This window comes from Chinchilla lanigera, unplaced genomic scaffold, assembly GCF_000276665.1.
Source record: "Chinchilla lanigera isolate Chin_1 unplaced genomic scaffold, ChiLan1.0 scaffold00065, whole genome shotgun sequence".
In the NCBI taxonomy this organism is placed as follows: Eukaryota; Metazoa; Chordata; class Mammalia; order Rodentia; family Chinchillidae; genus Chinchilla; species Chinchilla lanigera.
The window spans coordinates 11,720,628-11,728,863 of NW_004955466.1; positions in this window are offsets into that span (position 1 = coordinate 11,720,628).

Below are 8,236 nucleotides of genomic sequence, written 5' to 3' on the forward strand. Positions count from 1 at the left end.
GATACAGAAAGTAGATTAGTGGTAGTCAACATCTGGAGGAAGAGAGAGTAGTGAATACCTGCTTAGTTGATAGACATTTTTATTTGGAGTTGGCAGAAATGCTTGGGAACTAGATAGATATATTAGTTGTGCAATACTATGTTTAGTGTATACTAAATACCACCTACTTTTATGTTAGATGTATTTCAATTCAACTTTTTAAAAATGCTTAAGAGCATTAAAAAATATCCCAGAATGGGAATATATGGTCTATAGACATCTTAAAATCAGGGGTTATATCTCATAAGGTCTTAATCTCCTATTGAAGCTAGCAGAGTGTCTGAAATATAGACGACAAACACACATTTGTAGAGTAAACGAGTGGATGCCAGTGTTTCCAGTAGCACAGAAGATATTTTGTGGCAGGCAGCTACCAGGCCTGCCCTGTCCTCCACGATAGCAGCCAATTCTGCATCTCTTCTGGTGATGCCTTCACCCAGGAGTTGCAAGACTATGGCTGCAAAAATTTTTCCTATGTCCCAATACATTGAGATTTAGCAAGGAATCTGTGCCATTCTTTTTCTCAAGTTAAAATTGCACATTTTGCTATCCTGGTTAGAGAGATGTAACCGACTGAAATATCCTACCTCAAGAGCGGGTGACATCAGCATCTCATTACCAACACTTTCCCTCCTGCAAAGCTTTCTTGTTTTTTTGTACAGAGAACTCTCCCACTTAATGTTAAGCCCCTGAAAATACGCAGTGGTGAATAATTGCAAGGGAGAAGTAATTCCATTATAGTACACGGTGGCTAAGTAATTGAAAAAAGAAATGAAGCTGAATTTCCTAAAAGAAGTTGAGTCTTCTTCCCGCAGCTTGATTCTGAGCTGAGTTTATCTTGTAACTCCTTTACTATGTCAAGTACTGAGGTCTCCTTCCTGACATCCCTGGTTTCTGAACTGCCCAACCTGACTAGAGGTGAGATAACTTCAGAAGACCTTCTGAGATGTAAACACTTTATAATAACCGTGGCATCTTTCCCAAGCTAAATACGGGAAGAAGACAGGGTCCAGTGGGAGTTCATGTCTTTTGTTTCAGTGATGTGGTATTTTCAGCATTTCAATACAGGTTTATCAGTACCAACAGCTCAGTCGTAAAGTCAAACATGCCAATGGAGGAACTTCAATGAGAAATATACGTAGGAAACAATGGTAACTGTGCTTTTGGAAAACACAGTTCACACTATCTAGAAAGTCCTTCTCCTTGAGAGTATGGAGTCCTGCTCGACTGTAGTTAGCACTCACATGCTAAAAATTCAGGTAGGCCGGGTGTGGTGGTGCACGCCTGTAATCCCAGCACTCAGGAGGCTGAGGCAGGAGGATCGTTGCAAGTTCAATGCCATCCTGGGCTACAAGGTGAGCTCAAGGCCAGCCTGGCTGCACAGCAAGACCCTGTCTCACAATGACCACAAAAAATAAAATAAAATAAAATAAAAATAAATAAAAATTAAAATTCAGGTAGGCTTTTTATAGCTCATGAAGCAGTTTCATGGAGTGCCTTTTCTAATCTGATATTTCCAACTACTAACGAGATAGGTGGGACAGTTATTGACATCTATATTTTAAAAACTCAGAAAATGAGAGCTGAGAGGTGGCTCAAATCCAGGTTTTTGAAAGCCAGAGCGAGAGCTGCTCACTTCACACCTCTTTGATCCCCAAAACACTTCGTGCTCCCCGCCCCACCCCACACACAAACATCGGTAAACCACCGAAAGAATGAGACACTTTTGCTGAAGAAATGGAGTTATACTGCTTCTTTTGGCTTGCGCAGGTTACCATGCCTTCAGCCCCTCAGCGGCCCCCGTTACAGTAGTCTGCCTAGAGCTGACAATGGTAAAGACACCTCAGGTCAAAACGAAGTTCCTCTCTCAAACTACCGCCTATGGAATCTGTACAGCTGCAGTTTGTGGAAGTTCGGCGAAGAGCAGTGGGAATCTTCTCCCATTCCAGTCATGAGTTTTCATTTCTTGCCATCCCCCAACTTCCTTTCCCTTGAGTGCGTTCTTCCCAGGCGCAGTGAACAGTGTCATTCGCTGCAGTGGCTCACAGAGCTCCTCTCGTTCTCTCCTGTGGTTAACAGTTTCACCGTAGGCTGCTTCCCTGGCCAAGGTGACACCACTTCCCTTCCCGGAGTCTCCTTGTCCTCACCCACTGGCTACCGCAGCCTGCCTGTCCTGACACAACTCCTCCCAGACCCACTGCTAGCCTGGCTCCTCACTGTCCCCCACTGCCGGCACACCCCAGAAGTGGGCCTCCCCGGCCCAAGGCTGTGTGGGTCACAGAAGGACCCCTGAGCTTCTCCCCTCACATTCTGGCCCAGTGAACCACCAGTGCTGGTTCCAATTCTAAATCTTTGCAAAGTGCCAGGTTCAGTTAAAAAAAAAATACCCCTAGTGGCCACCCCCCTCCTTCGTGGAGTCTTTCTGTATCTCCCCATCTTCTTCCTTCTGGGCCTTCCTTCCCAGGAAAGAACTGACAGAGCAGAAGAGAGGATCTGCACTAGAACCAGGAAGCGACACTCAAAGTAAGAATCAGAGCTCTTGCAAAAGGTACCACAGCCATCCTCAGTGACAGCGAGGTCCCGAGCTCCCCCAACAATCAAGAGAGCTGAATTCCCACCAGGAAAGCCAATGCGACAAGCTTCTTCAGGAGACCGAGCCGCACACCTTCTTCCCCTCCGGAGCCAGGAAGTGAGGACCACAGCTCCCCCAACGTGTACTGAAGCCATTCTTAGTGACAACAAGGTCCTGAGCTCCTTAGAGGATGAAAACAGCCAAGTTCATCAGGAAAGCCAGCATGACAAGCTCCTCCAAGAAAACCAGAAGCTCCTTACAGCTTCTGTCTGCTTCCAACAGGCTCTCAACAGCTTCCACCAGCTCCCAACAGCCTTATCTCAGCTCCCAACAACCTTCTTCTTCTCCAGTTCTGCCTCCTATGCTACCAGCAACAATCCTCAGGTGGACCTCCCACACCCAGCACCATGTTTACTCAGTTCAGCTGGGGGTTATAAGTTGACCACCAGTTGTCAATCCACTACATCTCCCTCGCTTTCTTCTTTCTTTCCCCTGTTCCCCCTCCATACCGCCAAAAGCCTGCCTTTATTGTACTACTAATTTATTTATAACTGAGTTTTTCATTAGAAGAGAAACCATATAGAAAATATCAAATCTTCAAACCCATTCACTGAGAAAGCCAGTTAAATCTTCCAGGCATTTTTACAGGTCTTTAGGGACACATGAATACTATATATACATACGTTTAAAAATAATACTATTATCCACATTGCTTGATAGCCTGTTTTTTATAACACATGACTATCAAAATTCTTAGTCAGTACATACCTTTCAATTTCACAGTAATGCTGCAATTTGTTTAAGCTTTTCTGTTATTTCAATATTTTACCCCTATGAGTGGTACTACATAAACAGCATCATGAATATATCTTGTGTGAACTTGTCATATTAGGCTAACTACTAGAAATAGAGCTGCTCATCCAAAATATATGCAGCACTAGGTGCTTTTTAAACTTACAACAAAGTAATCCTGTATAAATATTATATAATTTCAATCTCTTTATGCTCTTAATTTCAGTGAATGTTCTCATTTGTTTTCCTTGTAAATTTCTATTAGCGCCTGTTTGCAGTCCATAACGATCACATTCCTCACATCTCAATTCTTTTTTCTTCCCCTTCCTTTCCCCACTTTCCCCCTTCCCTTCATCTCTTTGTCTCCTTCTCTTTTGCAAAAGAATCTATCTCTCTGTTTTCTATTAATATCTTTTATTTTGCTCTTTAATTTATTTATATTTTGGGTTTCTCACATAAGGGAAACCATGCGATACTTAAGCTTGTGGGTCTGATTTATTTCACCCATATTATGGCCTCAAGGCACCTTGAGTTTTCTTCAGATCACTCAAGTTTGCCCCTCTTTATGGCAGAAATTGTGTATAAATATCACACATATCTGCTGATGGATATGTAGTCCACCTCCAAGATTTAGCTAGTATGATTGTGTTGCTATAAACATGGGAATGCATGTGTCATTGTAATATGACAACTTTGGCTCTTTCAGAAAGATACTTAGAAGGGGAAAATGAATAGAATTTCTATTTTTACTTGTTTAAAGAATCTCCATACTGATTTCCATAGTGGTTGTAACAGATTACTCTTCCATCAATGGAGAAGGGTCCTTTTTTTCCCCCAAAGCCTCACCACACTTGTTATTATTTGATTTCTTGATGACAGCCATTCTTTCTGGAGTAAGATTGGATTTCTCTGTTGTTTTCATTTGTAGTTCTCTAATGGTGTTGAATATTTTTTCATGTATTTATCAGCCATTTGTATTTCTTTGTGTAACCCAGCAGCTATTAGACCCATTTTTCATGCTCTCTTGTTTTTCAAGGTATCTAAATACACAGTCACTGTCATCAGCCTTGTCTTCTAGTTCTGACACTCTGTCCCCACACTGCACACTGAGGCTTCCTATATGGTCAACACAATTTTTAACCACCTACATATCTGTTTTGTTTCATAAACTCCAATTCTTTGTTAATCTGGTCATTCAAGTTTTATATCATTTTGTTTAGCTCAGTTAGCTTTTTTTGGTGTTTTCTATAAACTTACTAGTTGTTTTCATTATGTCCATTATGTTTAATCTTCTTTCAGCCCACACAGTATTTTGTTGATCTCCTTTTTTTAACCTCTTCTTTTATAGCTCTTTTATTTCTTAATAATGTGTGGCTTTTGGGTTCCTTTCCATCAGTACCTCATGGATCACTTTGGGAGGGTTGAGTTTCTGGACACATTTTGTTACCTGGTCCTCTTTTTCTCCTTCTTCTTCTTCTCCTTCTCCTTCTCTTCCTCTTCTTCTTCTTCTTCCTCCTTTTCCTCCTCCTCCTCATTCTCCCTCTCCTCTCTCTTCTTCTCCTTTTTTCTTCTTCTCCTTCTTCCTCTTCTTGTTCCTCTTCTTCTTCTTTTTGGACTGAGGTTTGCCAGTTGATTAGAGTAGAAAGATATTGTTGCTGTATTTCCACAAAATCAAGATCTAGCCAGAAAATAATCAGCCTTGAAAACTAGGGATCAGGGCCAGGGATACAACTCAGTGGTACAGTGCCTGCCTGGCAAGCACAAGTTCCTGAGTTCAGTTCCCATTATTTTCCAGCAAGGTCTTATTTGGGGGAAGAGGATAGCATGGAAAGCTATTTATTTTGTGTCAGCTCTTCAGTGATGCAATCTGGGCATCGCTAACTATGGGCCTTTGCCTCTGTTCCAAGACCCAACCACCTTTATTTGGAAGGGGAAAGTGCAGTGTAGTCAGCCCAGCTCCCAGTTCTGTCTAAATGGACTGCAGTATTTAATGTTGATGACAGAAAGGCAGATCAGATATTGGCATCCAGAAAAAAAATTAATAGCAACAACTATACCACCCCTGCAACAGCAACAAAATCAGCAACAATAATAGTCAAAAACAAACTAGATATTGACATACCATAAGAATCAATAAAAACTATCACTTTACCACCAAAACAAATCTGTAATTATAGTATCAATACAAAGACAACAAAATATTGACATACAGAAAATATCTACTGGCAGCTCCCACTTTCCATGTTCTTCTGTGCACCCCAAGTTACGGCTTGGTCATTCTTCAAGTTTTGACTTCTTCCCCTATGTGCTGTTCTTTTTTCCTTTTCAGAGTCTTCAGGCATCACCTTTGTATGTGCCTTGAAATCCAGCAAGTTACAGCTTCCTCCATTTAGCTTTTCAGCCTGCAGGTTTGTGAGGCCCTCTTCCACTGCTGAAGCACCTCTTAATACTAACCGAGGCTGTAGCAATTGTCCAAGCTGAAGCATATCCTTCCTCATATTGGTAGTTGAGGAACGTTAACAGACACTGAGTTCTGTGTTGGATGTAGCAGCAAGGTAGGGGTTCAAGCGGTCCACTGGATTTAATGCCAGCACTTTCAGACCCAGACTCCTCTGAAAGCCACACATACTTGGCCTGACTTCTCACCCTGAAAGTCAAGACCCCCATGTCCTTCCCAGCCTGAACTCAAACTTCACATGAAAAATTGCCCTGTAGGACAGAAACAATATAAAAGTGGAAACAGGGCTTTGTTCTCCACTCTCGGTGGACACTAGTCACCTGAGGTACACTGGTAAAAAAGATGCCCTTTTCTCCTACTCTGCTTTGTTCAGAATCACGTGCTGTCTCCTGCGTCAAACTGAGAGCATTGAAAACAGAAAGAGCAGGTGACTCATGACCCATTCTCAAGAGAAAAGACAATCAGAAGATGCCAATTCTGAGGAGATCCAGATGTTGAGAGCATCAAATAGACTGTACAGCAGCTGTTCTCACTATCCTCCCTGAAGTCAAGGTGAACACTCACGAACCAAATGAAAAGATAGATCTTCTGTGCAGAGGAATAGAAAGTATTTTTTAATGGAAAGTTTACAATTGAAAACAAGATATATGAAATTTTGAAACTCATTAAACAGGTTCAGCAGCAGAGTGGAAAAGACAGGGGGTAAAGTCCTTAAACTTAAAAGATGGATCAATAGAAATCCAACCAAAAGGACAGAGGAAAAAAAGACTGAAAAAAATGAATAAAGATGCAAAGATCTGTGGGACAACACTGAAACAGCCAATGTTCATATCATTTGAGTCCCTGAAAAAAAAAAAAAAAAAAAAAACAAGAAAAAGATACTGATGCAAAGAAAGGAAATGGAGGAATTAATTTCTAGAAACGTCCCAAAATTGACAAACTGTATGTTTACCACAATGATATACAGTTGATCCTTATTATTCACAGGTTCCATATTTCCAAATTTAGAGTACAAATACTGTGACTAGTGAGAATTGACTCACTACTAGCCATAAAAATGAATAAGATGTGCATTACAGCATGGATGAAACTCAAAAATATTATGCTCAGTGAACTGAGCCAGTGACACAAGGTATATCTGGTTCCGTCTATAAGAAACAACTGGAAAATGCAAATCCACTCAGCAAGTATAGATTACAGGTTGCCACAGTCTGAGGGTAGACCAGAATAAAGAGTGACCACTATAGGGATTTCTTTCTAGAATGATTAAAATGTTCTGGAATTGTATAATGATATTTGTGAATATAATAAAAGCCACTGGATGATATGCTTTTTAAAAAGAGTGAAATTTATGGTATGTAATTTATATCTCAATTTTAAAAAGCAGAATAATATTCCAATACACATTTATTAAAAGGCCTGAAATTTTAAAAACAAAACAAAATTGACAATATCAAGTATTGATGATATGGAGGAACTGGACCTCTCATACACCACTGGTAGGAATATGGAAGGGTATAATCACACTGGAGAACAGTTGGGCAGCTTTTCATAAAGTTATCACTGAACATGCAGCCCAGCAATCCCATCCTTAGTTTATCCTAGTGAAATGAAAATCTGTGTTCACACAAAAACCTACACATGAATGTTTTTAGAGCCTTAACTAATAACCTACCTACCTCCTTCAATGGAGAAATGAATAAATAGTTGTGGCACAACTGTATGATGAAGCAGAAATAACTACTAATACCTGTGATGACAGAGACAAAGCTCAAATACCTTTGGCCATGAGAAAGAAGGCGAATTCTAAGGCCACATGAACCCATTTGTGTGAAATTCTGGATAAGGCGAAACTATGGACAGAAAACAGATGAAAAATTGCCAGAGACGAAGGGAAAAGGAGGCTTTAACTGCAAAGAAGAGTATGGGTGCAGGGGTGGTGATCAGAAGGTCCTGCACACTGGTTGTGTGGTGATCCTGGGACTCCACCCATTTGTCATACCTCACATAACTGTGTACCAACAAGAGAACTGTAGCGTAGGTAAATTAAAAATAAAAAGTGTTAAACTCACTGATGAAAAAGCCTTATAAATGAGGACATTACTTAACAGACTGTTGTTTCCTCTTCATGTGTTGAAGTATCTAACTTTTTAAAAGGCAGTGATTTAGGCTGGGCCCTTGAGGATAGTGGAGTAGCTGAGTACATGTGTCCAAAATGTCAGGGTGATGCAAGAGGACCAGATAAGTAGTGAAAGCCAGGCCCGGTCATGCAGAAGACCCAGTCAGCTGCAACATCAAGGGACATGAGACCACTCCACAGGGAGCTGGCTCCTGTCTAGAGGGTCAAGCTCCCCACAGAGAGAGGCTCATAAGAG